The 18,281-nt window shown below is 41.5% G+C and overlaps 1 protein-coding gene across 9 annotated transcripts in view; it reads right to left on the bottom strand.

The window, feature by feature from the left end:
- Positions 1-18,281, bottom strand: part of LOC109426167 (interference hedgehog-like) — a 282,604-nt gene that overhangs the window by 252,848 nt on the left and 11,475 nt on the right. The window lies entirely within an intron of this gene.

The raw sequence follows: 18,281 nt of genomic DNA on the forward strand, positions 1-18,281 counted from the left end.
TTCTTTTCTTGGCGTAACGTCCTCATTGAGACAAAGCCTGCTTCTCAGCTTAGTGTTCTATGAGCACTTCCACAGTTATTAACTGAGAGCTTCCTCTGCCAATGACCATTTTGCATGCGTATATCGTGTGGCAGGCACGAAGATGCTCTATGCCCAAGGAAGTCAAGGAAATTTCCTTTACGAAAAGATCCTGGACCGACCGGGAATCGAACCCGTCACCCTCAGCATGGTCATGCTGAATACCCGTGCTTTTACCGCTTCGGCTATATGGGCCCCTGTGTCTTCTACAGAAGTGTCGACTGCGATGTTTTCAAAAGTCTTGTGGGATTTGTTTCGAAGTGTCACGAAAGATTTCTCTGAGTTTCTCCCAGGAATTCGCTCAGAAGATTTCCTCCGGCGTAAGTACTGGGATCTCTCAGAGTTTTTTTTTTCTGAATTCACCTTGGAATTTCATTTCTTTTTTTTTTCTTGATTTGATTCAGGAGAGGCTTCTGGGATTTCAGCAGGAACTATAGTTGATAATTCTCATGAAATTCTTCTGGGACTTATTTCACAGCTTTTCCTAGTAATTGCTTAAAGGATTTCCTGCAGTAATCCATCTAAGATTTGTTTTACAGATTTTCTCGAGATTACTCCAAGAGCTCTTCTCGGAGCCCCCGCCAGAAATTGTACCGAGATTCTGAAAAGATATTATCGGGATTACTTTATAATTGCTTCCGGAGTTCATGCAGAGGTTTTTCTCAGGAAAGTCTTCTGAACTGATGAAATTGAATTGGAATATGGCGAGAAACTTCCCTTAGAGATATTGAAGAAATCTCGAGAGGAACTTCGGAAAAAAAAATCCACCGAAAAACTGGGACATCTCGGTAAAAAGTTCTGGGAGTAAACCTGGAAGGAAATATTAAGGAAATTGCAGAAGAAACTCTGAAAATCTCTAAGAGAAATTCCAGGAGAAACTACGGCTGAAATCCCGCGAGGAAATCCAAGTTAAAAGTCAGAAAACTCCGGAAGTGCTTTTACAAAAAGCTCGCAAAAATAACAAGAAAAACTATTGAAAAACTATCACACTAAGAAAAATTACTGAAGGCACTTTGAATACATTTTGGAAAGATCTCCGGTAGGAATCCAGCTAGAAACTGTGGAAGCATATCGGGAATACCTCTGGAGAAAATCCCAGGAGGTATTACTAAAAAAAAAAACCATGAAAAGCTCCTGCTGAAATCCTGGGAGGAACTCTGGTAGAAACCCAAGGAACACCTCTCGAAGCCCCGAAAAAGCACCGTAAAAATCCCGGAAGGAGCTATTAATGGATAAATTCAACGAAGATCCCGTGGGAAGAGTTCTGTGATCAGCTGCGAAAGAATTTAAAGCAGGAATTGCGATAGAAGTCCAAGAAGGAATCCCGGAAAGAATTCAAGAAAGAATAATGGATAAAATTTCGAAATCTCAACATTACTACACCACCAGCACAGAGATCAAACATCGAAGTTCAGTTTCAAAAATGTGTAAGAAATTTATTGGTCTTATCGTCTGTGGAACTTTCCTGAATGTTTTTACCTGATTATTTGGCGTTTTAAAGTCGTTTCTTCTTAAGGTGAAACGGGACGCCGTATTATTTTTCCTATCTTGCCTCTTTTTCTAACAATTTGCCTCGCGATTTTAAAGATGGTAATCTCGAGTTCTATCATACTGAATTTGCTGAAAAACAATCAGCATATGCACTGCAAGTGAGCATACACGATGATAGGTTTTTGTTGCAAAATATGAAGTAGAAGCTGAGATTACCATCTTAGTAAAAACAGAGCAATGGCGAATATTTCCTCGACCGTCCCGTTCGCACTTAAAATTAAATTTTTGGGAAATGATAAAGCAATTTCTTGCAAGTGACCCAAAACTACTCTCATAAAATTCTAGAAGTATTCCTTAATCATTTTTTGTTTTAATTTCGAAAGAGTTTGTCTAAAAAGTTCTTGGAAGAATTCAGCTATGATTTTATAAAATTAGCGCTAATTTTTGAATTACATATAATTCTTCCCTGGAAAAACCCTGAAAAACTCAGGGAATTTTATTTTGACTTGAGTAGACACGCCTAAATGATTTTCACTGAAGTATCATCGATCCGTTCAAGCGATGCCTTGGGTACCTTGGATAAATATGACGCCGATGATCATTGTTTGTTGCTAGGATATTGTCGTCGCGGTTGAAACCGAGGGGGTCGACAGTAATGAATTTGCTTTAGTTACCGTGCGATAAGCCGTAATTATATTTGATTTTCTGAATTATTCATAATTGTTTTCATTATACTGAACATCGGTTCGATTTTATCGGATTTTTCTCATTTTCTTCCATTTTCTAAGTTAAAATCGGTTTTATGCTATTTATTTTCAGCAAAATGACAAAAATTGAAAATATCTGAAAAAATCGAATAAAATGAAAAAATCGTTCGAAAACCGATTAAAATAGGCGATGAAAACGGCTAACATCTCTTAATGTGTTGCGACGTCGCGACGCCACGTCAAAAATTTTGACAACTCTTCCAGGTAAACAATCGGCTGCGTCGACCGAGGCGTCGGCCATCAGCTGGTCGCTCAGCAGCAGGAATTGCTGGAATTAGCGAATGCAGCAACGGATCACATCGGAAATATGGGAAATGCATGTTATTGAGAAGATTTATTTGCTACATAATGGCAAACTGAGGATTAAAATAATGCGTAGACTATGTAAACAACAGTCACATCCGTGATCAGCTGTTGTTTATAAACAAGCTCCATCCGGAAGGACAGGGAGAGCAAAACAAAATCGAGAAAATTTGACATTTTTGTTCAGGGATGTGCATCGATTTTGTTCGATTTTATGTGGATAAGCCAACATTATAATCGATTTTATCGGATATTTCGGATATGGCTGATTTTGATCGATTTTTTGTTACTTTCTTCAGTTTTGTTGAAATGATGAAAGAAATGTGATTTCTTGTAGGTTTTGGCTTAAAATCTAGGATATCGGGAAGAGTCGTCCCCCTCGGTTGAAACCCGAAGTTTCCCAACGACTGGTCTCCGTTTGACAGCAAATTGGTCTCAAATTGGCTGACCACATGTCGCATCCTACCCTAGGTTTGTTGTTGGTTTTCAAAGCATTTCACCTCGCAAGCATACTTTGATTTGGTCATCTGTTTCAATAATAAGGCATTTTATGAGACGTTTCAAATCAGCTGTTTTTTGAATGTTTACCAGTTTTGAAGTCCAACCGGTGGGCCCATTTATTTACATTTTCGCTAGCATTACATGTGATACGGACCCATCCAATAAACAGGGTTCATTTATCTGCAAAAATGCGTCAATCCACCCACTATAATTAATATCCGGAGACCATGGGGATGTTTTTTTCATCTGCTAGTGACATCATACCACAGACAAACAGACGTCTCACTCTACCCACTTCCCATCGTTTCCGTTTTCAACGGATTATTCAAATATTCTGTAGTTCGCAAATCTCTCGCTAATGGCGCTTGCATCGTTTTTGCTCCTGTTTGACGTTTGCTCACTACCGCCATCTACTCAGTGGATTTGCGTAACACAGCGTAATAAGCATTGAGCATTTCTGGAGCAACATTTGAAAAGGGCATACAAGCATTGGTAAACAATGACTTCACACGTCGCTCCTTAGCCCTCCTCAGTTTATTCACAAAAACTAAGACCGTTATCAGATAGAGCAAACATCGATCTTTCGGATAACGGTGTTCATTTGTGTGGGCGGGCTGCTGTTATGCCCTACGGAGCGTTTTAGAAAAAAGACACAAGACCTCTTGGGCCCTTTTCAAATGTTGCTCCAGATTTATACTTTTGTGACGATGATTTCAATCGCACATTGTTCCAAGTGATACGTCTGTTTGTCTGTGATCATACAGCTCGGGGGTTTGATACATGCCGCATTAGAAACCGAAACATCTCTGCCACAAAAAATCTGATAGGCGCTCACCACATGTTATGCTACTTTTCGCGAAAACAAAAACATCAAATGTAAACAATAAGTTATTGTCAATAACAATGAGCGGCCCACCGGTAGGATGTCTCGTAAAATAGCTTATAGCATGATTTTCATAGCTGCGGTACACTGAACGAAAGCCCCCGCCGTACAAAGAATGATTTGTCATTCGATGCGACACAAATCCAAAGAATCTCAATATTGAATGATTACGCAGCAGAATGATTAAACTGCGTTCATGTGAACAAAAATCATCCTGTTATGAAATTATAATTGACCCAATTAATAAATGATTTTTCGCTTAGGGTTTGTTGTGATTGACAATCATTGCAAAACCATCTGAAAATATTTCCCTCTGTTCTCCATACCGAAAATCATCCAATTTCACTCCTACATCTGTCATTCGTTAAAACTAGTGCTGGCGAATTGTAGTAAGTCCGAGTTTTTTGGTTTCCGGAGGGATTCTTTTTAATAATCCCGAAACAATATTCTATTAACGACAATTAGACATCTCAAGAGGTAAGCAATTGTCTTAGGATCCTTTTTGCATTATAGAATTCCTTAAACTATCGATATTTGATAATTTGTTTCCAGAATCTCGTAGTCCTGACGTCCCGTGCTCGCAACGGATCTACGCAACAACACACGCACGCAGATTGTAAAACTATTTATAGTGAATGTTTAAAATGAAATGTGCTGATAAATCTAAATTTAAATATATTCTTTTTAATACCCTTTCAAAATTGGTGTAGTTTGTTTTTCTTTTCATTTGGTACAAATTTAAAATAAACACAAATCCCCAATCAAAACAAATCGGAAAAAGGAATGAACATCATTCATTTATCGGCTTCTTAAAAAGTAATAAAAATCATCCATTTTTAAGGCTATTGCCATTCACATTGTTTTTATTTTGAAGGAAGCTGCATTAAACGAAAATCATCCTAATCTTGACTGAACATAGGCATGGGGCTCGGATGAGGCAAAAATCATTCAATTTATGGCGGGGGTTTTCGCTCAGTGTAGGACCATAGACTAATTTCAAGACCTCGATGTACCAAAGAAAACGATAAAATTTTCGGTGACCAGTCCGGTACCCAATAAATATTCGTAACCGTGTATTTTTTCCGTGTAAATTGCCTTTTGTGTAAATTTTATTTAGCGTGTTACACTGATCTGACAGCTCTGACAGTAAGGGACTAAACATAAATTACGTAAAGTGAGTACCGAGGATTGTTCACAATCTGCGAACTTGACTGCGGAAAAAATTGCGACCATGACGCCGCTGGTAGGACTTTGACACCTGCGGTTGAACGCAGTGCCTACACGGAGAGACGAAACTACCCAAAAGTGAGTTCTTTCCACTCAACTTCGGGGTTGCGTGCGTCAAGCCAATTTTGAGTTGATGGAATCGATGTTTTTGTTGGGTTGTTCCCGCTTGCTTCCATGTGAAAAAAATACCTAATTTTAAGTTTTTTTCACCCAACCGAAATTTCGACTAGGTTGTATTTACTCAAATTTGAGTACTGTGCTAGAAACTCAGTGTTGGCTTGACGCACGGAACTGCAAAAGTTGGGGTGTTTCTCTCTTCACTCTCTGACAACAATAGAAAGAGCGCATGAAAAGGGAGATGAAAAAGAACTCAAAATTGAGTTTAAAAGTACCTAATTTTGAGTTTTTCAGATTCTCCGTGTACCGCAGAGAGAAGAAATTTTGCTAATAATCCGCAATATCGAGATAAGAATATGACATGTAGAAATGAAAAATACAGATTGAAAGGACCAATCAAACCATTGAGATAGGGAGAGATATCGAGCTGTAGAACATCGAGACATGGAGAATCGGCTGTTTTCGAGAAGAGAAAATAATTAGTTTTGTTCAAATGAGCAATGAATTGATAATATGTTGTCATTGTCACAGCATATCAACATAAATAAACTCTCTCAACAATTGGATAACTGGAGAAGGTAATAGATTCCAGAAATCTGACAGTTTTCAATGACGTAATTCAAATCGTTCAAAGGCGTGAACAAAATGATCTAGTATTCCACATCAATTTGATCATCGTGAAAGGACAGGGGGCCAGCGAAAGGCAAAATCCCCATAGCTCACAACAAAAACACGTTCAAAATTGTTTGTGCTGAAAATTTATGCATTACACAATTTCTTACTGATTTATTTGCTATCTCCGCGTTGTTGTGTAATTTCGAACGATTGCACGCTAAAATTTTGATAACCCTTTGCTAGTTTTACACGTTTTACTTAAGTAATAACTTATGGTAATGACTAATTCGCAAATGTCATGCACATCCCAGATCTGTCAGAGTGCCCAAAAGTGAAAGAATGATAAGAATGACGTCACATGTTTACACACAAAATTTATGTTTACATAGGTATTGCAGACTACATCCCAAATTGGACTATCACACTTTTTTTGATACGCATAAAAAGTGTGATAAAAGTGCACTTTTGCCTCGGATCGTCTCGACGTCTTCGGTGCACTTATTCCTATTTACAAGGAATAAGTTCACCGAAGACCTCAACTTGATCCGACGTGGTCCTGCGCTGCAATCACACTTTGAAGGTCTGTGCACACTATTGTGTCAGTCCAATTTGGGGTGCAGTCAGCAATAACTAGCCTGCCTTATGATATTGTATGTCGTGACTGACACTGAGGAAGATTACAAGTGGTAGTCGAAACACGAGTATCTGTCAATGGATAAGCATTAGAAGACGGAATTGCAAGGTACAAAACTGATTACATTCTTTCGAAGAGGGTATTCTGCTTAGAGGGTTCGAAATTTCGGTACAATGTTTTCAACAAAATTTTAAAACAGTTTTATAACTATTCTTAATACGGTTTGTAAACCCTTTTCGAGATTGGTTCATTCAGCCGGAAATTGTTGTTAATGTATGAATCAGTTTTATTGGGAGTTTTATAAAACTGGTTAGGAAAATACATTATGGGCAGAACAAAATTTAAAATATTACTTGGGATTTCAGATCCTATAATCTCCCAGATACACCCCGGAGTTAAAAAAAAAAACTATGTGGAAAACCTCTTGTCGGTGATAAATAAAAAGCTGTAAAGTGTTAGCTGTGCCACCTGAATGTGCCAATAGTTATTTATGTAACGAGTTGCAAAAAGTTGAATTTTTCAGCACGAGTCGTACATTTATCCAACGAGGCTTGCCAAGTTGGATAAATACGAAGAGTGCTGAAAAAATCGAGTTTTGCAACGAGTTCCATACAAAATTTTATGCAATGATTTTTTTCATAATGCAACTGATTTGAGTTGCATAATATTCATAATGCAACTCAAATGAGTTGCATTATGAACATTATACAACAATTTTTCATTATGCAACTCATCACAGTTGCATAATGAACCAGTTCGGAAAAAATGGTAATTATGATACTGAAATGAGTCATATAAATTTGAAATTTTGATACTGAATTGCATAAAAAATGTTAAAGAGGAACAAATAAGTTTGATAGTAAACTGTGTTGGCAAGTGGGACCACCTCAGCAAGTCTTCTATTTTAGGCACTTTCCTGCTATAACTCAGTCCATTTTGAACCAATTGGCTAAATTTTTTTGCACGCGGTGAGATACGTATAGACAAAAAAAAAATTAAGTCAATTAGTTTGAAATTGATCGAATTATAGCGAAAAAGTGCCCAAAAATACCAGCAATTGCCCAAGTAGTACGGCACCGTAATTGGGGTTAACCTCGCATCAAGGCTATTGCTCGAAAATCAATCGGTCATCAATCAATTCTTGGGAAAATTTGCTTTCGAATAAGCCATCCATAATTGCGTAGGTTCTTGAATCAAGAAAGTTATTATTGGATGATTTTTTCCCAATATGTAGCGACACTGCCAAAATCACTGTTGGTTGGCTAACCAACTAACCGTTCTACTAACTAGATTAAAACCATGACGACGAGTTCGTCATCAACGCTTGCTTAGTGAGTGAATGAGCGGGTGTTGATTGAAATATTGTTTATTCGCTGTCTAGCTGGGTCAGGTTTGTTTGAGTTGATGGCTTGGCATCCCACACTCGGATTTTGGACGCTTCGAATTGGTCACGCAACACAGTGCAGTGTTCCCCTTTGAAGTATGAGCAATCTATGCGGGGCGATCTAGTTCAGTAACATCAGTGGCAATCAACCAAACAGGGCCCATTTTACTCAGGCAGTAAACGCGGAGCTATTCGTACTGGACAGCCGCAGTAGCCGTAGTGGACTCAAAAAAGGAAGCAAATTTTCGATAGAAGGCTCAAGGGGTTAAGTCATATACCCCTATACTCGACATATGACAAGCGAGTCTATACTGATTAACGAACACCGAGGACTGTGTCCAAACAAACTTTGCGATCACAATCAAGTAATGCCGCCATCAATTAGAATCCCTTCGGGGTCAGTAAAAATTATCGCAAAGTAATGGACCCATTGTAACGCCATCCACTCTAACAACCAGCTCAAATATTGAAACTAACTGATTCAAAACTCGACCCGAGAATGTACCCATCTCATCCCGTTCCGTGCCTTTAGCTTGCTCTCGGGTGGAACACGTTACTTGACCTTACCTTGATGATGGTGTGGTACCTCACCGCAACCATACCATCAAGGATTGCCTTTTAGGCCGATGCTGGTGCTCTTCGAGCCGTTCTGTTCGATCCAAACCCATCCACACTGAACGACATAGAGAGGCAGAGGATGCAGAGGAGAGAACCACCAGAAACAGAAGGCAAAAAATTCCAATCTTTTTCCAATTTCTTCCACATCCCAGCTTCTTCGTTCACCGACGACGACGACTTCGTCATTTCGTTTGACCGTCCGTCCGTCCATGGCATGGCGGGTCTCGTTATGGTGCAGCACACCCGCCGATCCCATACACGGGAATGCTGCTCCCATATCAGCCAGGCAGCACAGAACACAGGCAGGCCTGATGATGATGGTGCTTGCTTGTGTGTTTGTTCAAGTTGATCGCCGCATTTCGATCCAGAGGGATCGCATGGAGCCCACGGAGTCCAACTTCAAACAACCCAACAACTCAACAACCAGCCAGCAACGTTTGGAAACGTGAAACAAGAGCCCGGGAAAAAAGGGCCGAGAATGTGTGTTTTGTCTTTCTTGTGCACCTAGGTGCACTGAAAGGCTATATGTTCGTTCACTAAAAAACGAATTTTCGAAAGAAAATTAAATGAATCTTTAACCCTTGAGGACGCGCGCTGTTGTAAAAAGTACAACACTACCAAAAAACCTCGCTCGTCGTATACAGCCCGACCGCGGTGCAGTTTCGGTTGCTTGATGGCGCGCGTCCTGAAAGGTTAAGTCTTTCTTGGGTAAAGATCATCGAATTCGCGAGAGCTACTAGTTGTATCTATTAGGATTATGAATAAGGTTCATATTCACACAGACTTTGGCATATATGTTCTATCAAGTGTTAAGTTCAATGATTGTATAGGAGTATCCGAGAACTCCCTGGAGTTAAGGCCATCTGATCTACAAGTGTAGTCAGTGATCTATTGGAACATCACGTAACAATTTGTTGTCAAATGGTGAATTCATTGTCAGTTTGAGGACCTCAAAGAACTCACTTGAGTATAGATCATCGAATCTACCAACGTAGTTGTTGTCTCTTAGAGCTTTATGACTAAGGTTTATATCCAAACAGCATCAGGTCGCTATGATCTCTCATGTGGTGGGTTCTATTTTTGTATAGAAGTATCCGAAAACTTTTTGGAGTTTAGGTCATCGGTCCTACAAGCGTAATCAGTGATCTATTGGAGCATTATGCATAAAATGTATGCTTACACAGACTCATGCAACTATGTGCTGTCAAGTGATGAGTTCATTAGCTGTTTGAAGGTCTCCAAGAACTCCATTGAGTATAGGCTTTATGACTAAGTTTCATATTCACACAGCCGCAGGTAACTATGGTTTATCAAATTGGTGATTTTATTTATTCTTTAAGGGTTTCCAAGAACTTGAGTAAGGATAATCGAAGCGTAGGAATGAGGTTCATACTCTTACAGACCCAGACATCCATGTTCTATCAAGTGGTAGATTCTATGATTGTATTGCAGTATCCGATTACTCCCTGGAGTTTAGACCATCTGATTTACAAGCATAATTATAATCAGTGGTCTATTGGAGAATTGTAGGCTCATGCAACCTGCGTGCTTCTGAAGCCCCCTTAAACCACACTGAAACCTCCTGAAACGCCATGAAATGCCTTGAAACGTTTTGAAACGCTTTGAAATGCTTTGAAACTCTGAAACCCCCATGAAACCATGAAATTCACATGAGAGCCTCTGAAGCCGCTTAATATCCTTTTTGAAACCTCCTGAAACGCATTGAAACCCCTTGGAAAGCTTTGAAACACCTACGAAATCCCCAGAAAACCTCCGCGAAATTCTTCTGCGAGGCTCAGAAGCCCCTATGAAACCTCTTAAAATGCCCTGCAATACATTGAAATGCATTGAAACACTTTGAAATACCTCTTAAACTCCCATGAAACCTCCTTGAAATTCATTTACGAGCCTCTGGAGCTCCTTTAAACACACTCTGAAACCTCCTGAAACGCTTTGAAGCGTTTTGAAACGCGTTCCTAAACCATGAAATCTCCATGAATTTCACCTGCGAACCTATGAAGCCCCTTATAATCGCTTCCAAATCTCCTGAAACGACCTGAAACGCCTATGAAAGAAAACTAAGCAAAACTCACTCAAGAGGGTCAGAACCCCCCCCCCCCCCCCCAAAAAACGTTTCAGAAACGCTTTGAAACGCCTCCGTTTCACAAAAAAATATACACTGTGCAGCACATATTCGTATTGAAAATGCCCACTCTTGCACATACTCTGAGGAGCATGGTATCCCTGCCGGAGAGCCTATGAATCTTTCAAACACCTTTTTGCAAACTCATAAAACGCCTTGGAATGCCTGTGAAACCCCAATAAACTCAATGTGAAATTCACTTGAGAGCCTCTGAAACCCCCTAAAAGCTCTAAAAAACCTCCTGAAACGCCACGAAACGCCTGCAAACGCCTCTGACCATCCCTGTTACAATGAATGTCCTCGAAATCCCTCTGACCATCCCCAGTTTACATCTGAAAGTCTTGACCCCTTCCTTTGCATCAGCTAATCACTTGCCTTTTTTAAAAATTTTGCCTTTCTCAAAAATTTTCAGACTGGCCGTTCTCAGCAGTGCATTGACCGATTCTCAAAAACTTGGACTTTTATTCAAGGGGAATAGTTGTACTAACTTTTACTTTCGGTGCCGCCCCGCGAAGCCCCTCCCCCTTTCGGGGAAGGCAAATATGTCTGTGTTTTTTCCTATTCTTCTGCTAATTTGAGCAAATGCTTCAGGTTTTTCAGTAATTTCGATAACCAGCATCCAAAATCCCACCGGAAAAGTATAACTTAGTTGCATGACAGTGTCCAACATTGTTGGGGACCATTTGGTTTCGATGTAAGAGTACCAGGCCCACCGGAAGATCCGGAACATCCGTAAAAATGGACATTTGATGAAAACTCCACTACAGCTTGTTGCAAGTTTCCCGGTAGGGGCAGAGCGAAAACTACCGAAGCGAAACACAAAGCAGACACTAAAGGGCCAAGACACCAACGAAATCACAAAACGTGTAGTTCATTTTAACAATCTGTATTGCCAAACATCTTTGTACTCCTCCTTCCTAAACTTCCTACCCTCAAAGGCCTTTGATTGACTTTCTTAGGTGCTAAACATATTCATTTTCGCTTAAGTCTAATGAAGGGTACTCACGGTACCGGAACTAGCACCTTCTGGCCGCATCGAATCCCGACAATTTACGCGCCCCTTCGGCAGTGGGACGATCCGTCGCTCGTCCGCTCATGCTGATTTCAGGCTGACCCCCGGTGCCCGACCAGGTTCGGAATCTGCTTTGGACGTTCGAATCCGACGATCGATCCAGAGGTACGAACTCGGTTTGTCGTGGTTGCGCCGAAACTGAAAGACAGTCAATAAGAAAACCCTGTCGTACGGAAAGTTAGGTTTTGCTCCGACCGACAATCTTGGAAATGGATGCCTTACCCTTAAAAGGGGTTTTCCGTTGCGTTGATTTGGTTGACGCTGACGCGACCATGGATCTTCCTATCTCGTCCCGGAAGGTACCGTATTGACCGATTTCGTGCCGATTCGCCGCCTAGGTCCGGGCGGGTAGTGGCCGATGATCGTGCAGTGTTCCGACTGACGATTATTGCGTCTCAGATCTGACCGCTCTCGTGATTTGTCTGAGGGCAATGTAAGATTAGTTTGCTTATACTTCGCCTTTCCGAACGGGGTCGTACTCACCGATGAACATTCGCCCCGTCACGACTCCGATCCAAGAAACGTCCTCTCCTACACCGCCGTTCCGATCGCTGTCGCCCTGTCTGGAAAGCACAAAAGGACTCGTTTCTGGACGCGCTTGTGTCTCCGCGTACTCTCCGCCCACGGATGCCGACTTTTGACCGCCTAGTATTCAGTCCACGGAACCAACTCTGTCGAGGAGGCCCGTTTCCTTCACGGAAGTACGCTTTCTGAACGTGTTACTTTTGCTGCCACAGCTTCCGGACGATGATATCTAGCATAACGGCGAAAATCAATATGAGGGCCTTCTTCTTGCTAGACAGGTAGTACTCACCGGATGGGATCTGATTTGGGACGCCGATCCTAACCTCGTTGCGATCGCCTCGTGGAGCGAGCCTTGTTCCGTCCGGATCAGCAAGCGTCGGTTCGTCGAACCCCGACCGTTTTCTTGATGCTACTGCTCTGAGGAGCACGGCTTCCTGTAGTCCCAGCCAGGCCTAACCACACCGGTTCCCTGATGGATCTGCGCACGTGGTTCTGCGCGACTCGGCGCGTCCTTTTCGCGGACGTGCTTTTGACGTGGAGAGCAATCTATATCTTAACGGGAACGCCCTTGCTGAGCTGGCAAATGGTATCCTTCCTTTTAAATGCTCTCGTTGCGCCCACCTCCGTAGGACCCAAAAACTTTTCACCCGCGGCGCGTTCTTTTTAACACACTTTTCACGATGGCGGTCGGTTCGAAATGAGCCGTTTGCCAATTCACTCCAACGGGACTTCTTTTGCCTCCCGCTGACCAAGGCTTGAGCGAGAATGTGTGTGTGCGGTTCGCTCTGTGGGAAGCAAACTACGAATGACAGCTGTTTGGTTGTCGGACTGGAGCGATTGTCGGTATAATTGCTTGAGGTGATTCGAATTGGCCGTTAGCGCTCGAAAATGCACGGAGCGAGATGGTGAACTCATTTGTGTTGTTTTTCATAGTTTCTTATAACTCTTTTATTCTATCTTGAACAAATAATAGTGATACGGGCCCAAATCAAACTTAAACGTAACAAGCTATGCGATTTTTTCCAATACAATCAAAATTCTTGGTCTAAGACCATAGTCAATGATTCGTTCCTCTTATGGACCACAGTGGCCACTTATTGGCCCACCGGAAGATCCGGAACATCCGTAAAAATGGCCATTTGATGAAAATTCCTCTAGAGCTATGCGATTTTTTTCCAATACAATCAAAATTCTCGGGCTAAGACCCTATCTACTAAATTGGTCCTCTTCTGGACCACAGTGGCCACTTACTGGCCCACTGCAAGATCCAGAACATCCGTAAAAATGGTCATTTGATGAAAATTCATCTGCAACGGTGCGATTTTTTTCTAATACCGTCAAAATGATTGATCTAAGAAAGCAGTCAATGGTTGGGTCCTGTTATGGACCAAAGTAGCTACATAATGCCCCAGCGGAAGATCTGGAACAACCGTAAAACTGATCATTTGATGAAAATTCGCCTAGAAAGCTGTATTTTTTCCAATAACATCAAAATTCTTGTACTTAATCCGTACTCAATGGTTTGATCGTGTAATGGACCAAAGTGGCCACATATTGGTTCTCGGGAATATCCGTTCGATTTTCTCTGTACCAAAGTGGACACATATAGGCCTATCTGAAGACCTGGGCATCCGTAGAAATGGTCATTTAACGAAAACTGCATCAAACCGGTTTTACAAAGATTATTCTAATCCATGTTAGAGGAACGAAATCAATGGTTCGATTCTTATATGGAACAAGTAATGGAAGACTCTACGGTTGATCCTGTACATGTGTAAAAAGATCATCTCAGAAATTAGTCTAAATCGCTGCAATTTTATTTACGCTTGTGTGAATGAGCTGTATGAATGATTTCTTAGAATACGTCGTTTATTTTCATTCAAGATCCACAAACGAATAAAGTGGTTGAAATGTTTTCTGAACCAAGGGCAAAGAGCGATAGACCCATCGTAGGACCAGCAAAATCCGTAAAATGGTCCTCTTATGCAAACGTATAGTATGGTGGCACGAAGGTCTCAAAATAGTTTGAAATATGAACGGCGGAAACCCTCCCAGCTCAGCCCTTCCCACCCATGATTTTTCTTCATAAGCAGTGCAAGAGTGATTATTCAAACGATGTCCTTGCATGCCTTGAGGTCCGGAGATCTGGATGTGGAGCAATTTGTGTACTTTAAATTCATGCTGGTCGAAGAAAACCATGAAAATGTTCTGCCAAAGTGCACTAAGTACAAAAAAGTTTTCAAAAATATGAAAGAGATTCGAACTTGGAGCATCTGAGTGATAACCAAGCGCGTTACCTCTAGGATTTTGGATGCTGGTTATCGAAATTACTGAAAAACCTGAAGCATTTGCTCAAATTAGCAGAAGAATAGGAAAAAAACACAGACATATTTGCCTCCCCCGAAAGGGGGGAGGGGTTTCGCGGGGCGGCACCGAAAGTAAAAGTTAGTACAACTATTCCCCTTGAATAAAAGTCTAAGTTTTTGAGAATCGGTCAATGCACTGCTGAGAACGAGCAGTTTGAAAATTTTTGGTTCGTCCTGGTACTTTACGGGTTAACGGTACCTACCTAAATGGAAAAGGGTCAAAAGATAGCTGCCGAGAAGGGCGTTCAAGGCTAGTCGAAGTTGGAACGAACAGAAGTTTAAGGACATCCAAGAACTCCCATGAGCAAAGGCATTGGATCTCCATGTATAACTAGTAATCATTTGAAACACACTATGAACTTATGAAGTTCATACTCATACTTAATCCCACTGTAAAACGCCCCTGAATGCCACCTGAAATCATCAGAGTGCCTCCCCAGTGAAACTCCCCAGAAACCCCTCCGGTACCACCAAAGACTTTCTCTAAGCACTGCTAAAGCCTTCTGAAATCCACTGAAACACTTTGAAACACCTCCCACCCTCCCCTCGAGAGCCTCTCTTAAACTCTGAAAGCCCTGGAGACCCCCTGAAATACTCAAAACTCTTTGAAACCACTTAAAACATCTTGGAACTCCTTAGAAACCTGAGACGCATTAAACACTACTTGGGGATTTTAAGTTCTCTGAAATGTACTGAAACCTACACTGAAACGCTTTGAAACTCTCAGACAGAGACCTCAGCAGGCTTTCCATGAATTCTAAAAAGGCCCTGTGAAACCTTTCGATACGGCTAGAAGCTCCTCGAAAAATCACCCTAAGACCTTCGTAAGCTACCTTCAACGCTACTAAAGCTCCATTAAACCTTCTAAAATCCCCCAAAATGTAATGAAACGCCTTGAAACCCCTCAGAAAAATTCCCCTGAGACCCTCGTACACTTCCCTTACATTCCTCCGAGCTTCCTGAAGCTTCCTAAGACCTCTTTACTTCTCTAGTAACGCCCCAAAACCCCAGAACCTCCAAAACCTTCTAAGATCTCCGTAAACTACTCTGGAACCCCACAGAAATCCCCGTAATGCACTGTAGCGCTTTGAAATGTCATGAATCTCTCAAAATTAGACTTCACTTAAACTTTAATCTCCTGAGACTCCCTGAAACTTCACAAAACGCTTTGTATCGTCATGAAACGGGCTTCATAGCCGTGTGGATAACTGTGGAACAGAGGGTTCCAGAGGGATTTCTGAAGAAGGTTTTCAAGAGGGTTGATTCCAGGGGGATTTCAAAAGGTTACAAGGACATTTTTTGGTGTTCTGAGGCCGAACAACCAATAAAACCTTCGAAGCTCTCTTGCAACGCAACTTAAAGTATCTTAAACCACCCTGAATCTACCTGAAACACTTTGCAAACGTCCCGAAAGATCACCATGAAATTCACTGAAATATCCCAGTAAATCCTCAGGACGCACGTGAAAACCTCCTTAAGTCCTCTGAGACATCCCCAAAAGCTTCTAGATAGGTCCTTGAAAACCCCTTAAAATATGTTTGGAAACTCCGCAAAACCCCCGAAAACTTCTGAAACGATCCTAAAATACTTCTCAAACTCCCGCAGACCTAAGGAATGCTTTCTGAACCACTTCGGAATGCCCTTGAAAACCAACTGAGTCGTCGCTAAAATCCCCTGAAATCACTTCGAAATCTCATGAACCGTCCTCGCGTTTCAGCAACCCTGAAACTTTTTTGAAATCTACTGAAGTCCTCGGGTTCCAGAGTAATTTTAAAAGGCCTTCATTGGATTTCAGAGGCGCTTCCGAGGAAAAGAGGATTCCAAAGGGATTTCAGAAGAAGGTTTTCAGGAGTCAGGGGGCATTTATGGTTATTCTGATGCCTTCAGTCTTTGGAACAACCGAAGCTCCTAAAACCTCGGAGCCCTATGAATCTACCCGAAATAAAAATCATGAAATGCACCCAAACGTACCTAAAGAGCATCCTGAAAGCCACTGAAATACTCCCTAACTCCCAATAACACCACTGAAACCTCTCTGAAGGCCCCTCAGACATCTCTGAGACTCATAGAAAAGCCTCTGAAAGCGTCTTAAAACCCCTCAAAACCTCTTTGGAACCTCCTTGTTAGCCCCGAAAGTCCCTGAAACGCGTCTGAAACCTTCGAGCAACCCCCGCAGACCTTCGGAAATGCTCCTTTGGAACCACCTCGGAATGCTCTTAAACGCTCCAGATAACCCATTGATACGTCCCTGAAACTCCCTGAAATCCTTTGAAATCCACTGAAACTCTCTGAAACGCCCTCGCGTTGAACCTGAAACCTTTTAGAAACTCCCTAAAGATTCTCCTCAAACTCTTAAATGTCCCGAACCTCCTAGAAACGCCCCTAAGAACTCATTGAAACCTCGTGAAACGCCCCTCAAACCTTTTCAATTGTTCATGAAAACTTCTCAAACGTCCTTGAATCTCCTGTCAACGTGCCTGAAAGGTGTTTGAAATACCGAAACCTCCTGAATCGCTTTCTAAAACCTACTGAAACACTTACGAAACGCCCCTAAAATCCCTTTAGTCGCCCCTGAAACCCATCTGGAAACTGCTTGAAAATTCCAAAAACTGCTCTGGAGTTCCTCTGAAACTCTCCTTTTGCTCTCGTACTTGAACACCACACCGAACGAATCGGTTCACGATTCACGAGATGTTCATGATCAAACGATTATTTGCTTTTATTAGGAGAAAATGAATAAGGGACCCAGATGCCAAGGGGTATGGTATAAGTGACCTTGTTGTCGATTTTGAGTTGAGCATTGCATAACTCTTCATATTTCGGGACTTTTCGGGACATTTTTAGGATTATTTTGAACTTTCAAACTTTGACCCTTATTTACTCAAAAACAGGATTTATCACTTACATCCCTTTGCATTTGATCCCCTTAAGGTGAAACATCAAGAAATCCCATTGCAGTTTTGCATACAAACTTTAGAGGCACAAATTTGACGAACGAAGCGTCGAATAAAGCCGCACTTGATTATCCTGGCTTTGCTCACTTGCAAAAAGAGGCAGCTTTTCCAAATCGACCGCATTTGTTTACGATTTTTTTAGATTTGTGCTCTTGAAAACGTGAGTAGGTGTCCCAGTCGGCCATTGTGGCAGCCATTTTGGTACTCTTTGAAGTTTCTCCTTAAATGTGACACAAATAAGACAAAATTATTGTTTAATATGTTACAGTTTTATGTTTGTGCATTCCTCACGTCACAAGTTCTGCTTGTAATTGTGAAAAGATTGCTTGTTTCAATTTTCAATCTAAACATTTATAGCGCTCAGGCGTAATAAAGCCTCATGAGAAACAGACTGATTATAATTGCCTACTTTAAGGCCATTTCGGGCAACGATTAGGTCCTAGAGATATGAATCGTTGACTAACACGAACATCAACTTATACAGGTCAAGTAGTAAATCTCGAATCTGGGTGCCTGATCAGGATTAGAAATTCTGGACAAAAAGTACTAGTCAAAGCCATGGAAGCACTGCAAACAAGAAAGCGATCAGTTTAACAGAATTCC

This window comes from Aedes albopictus, chromosome 3 (genome assembly GCF_035046485.1).
Source record: "Aedes albopictus strain Foshan chromosome 3, AalbF5, whole genome shotgun sequence".
NCBI lineage: Eukaryota > Metazoa > Arthropoda > Insecta > Diptera > Culicidae > Aedes > Aedes albopictus.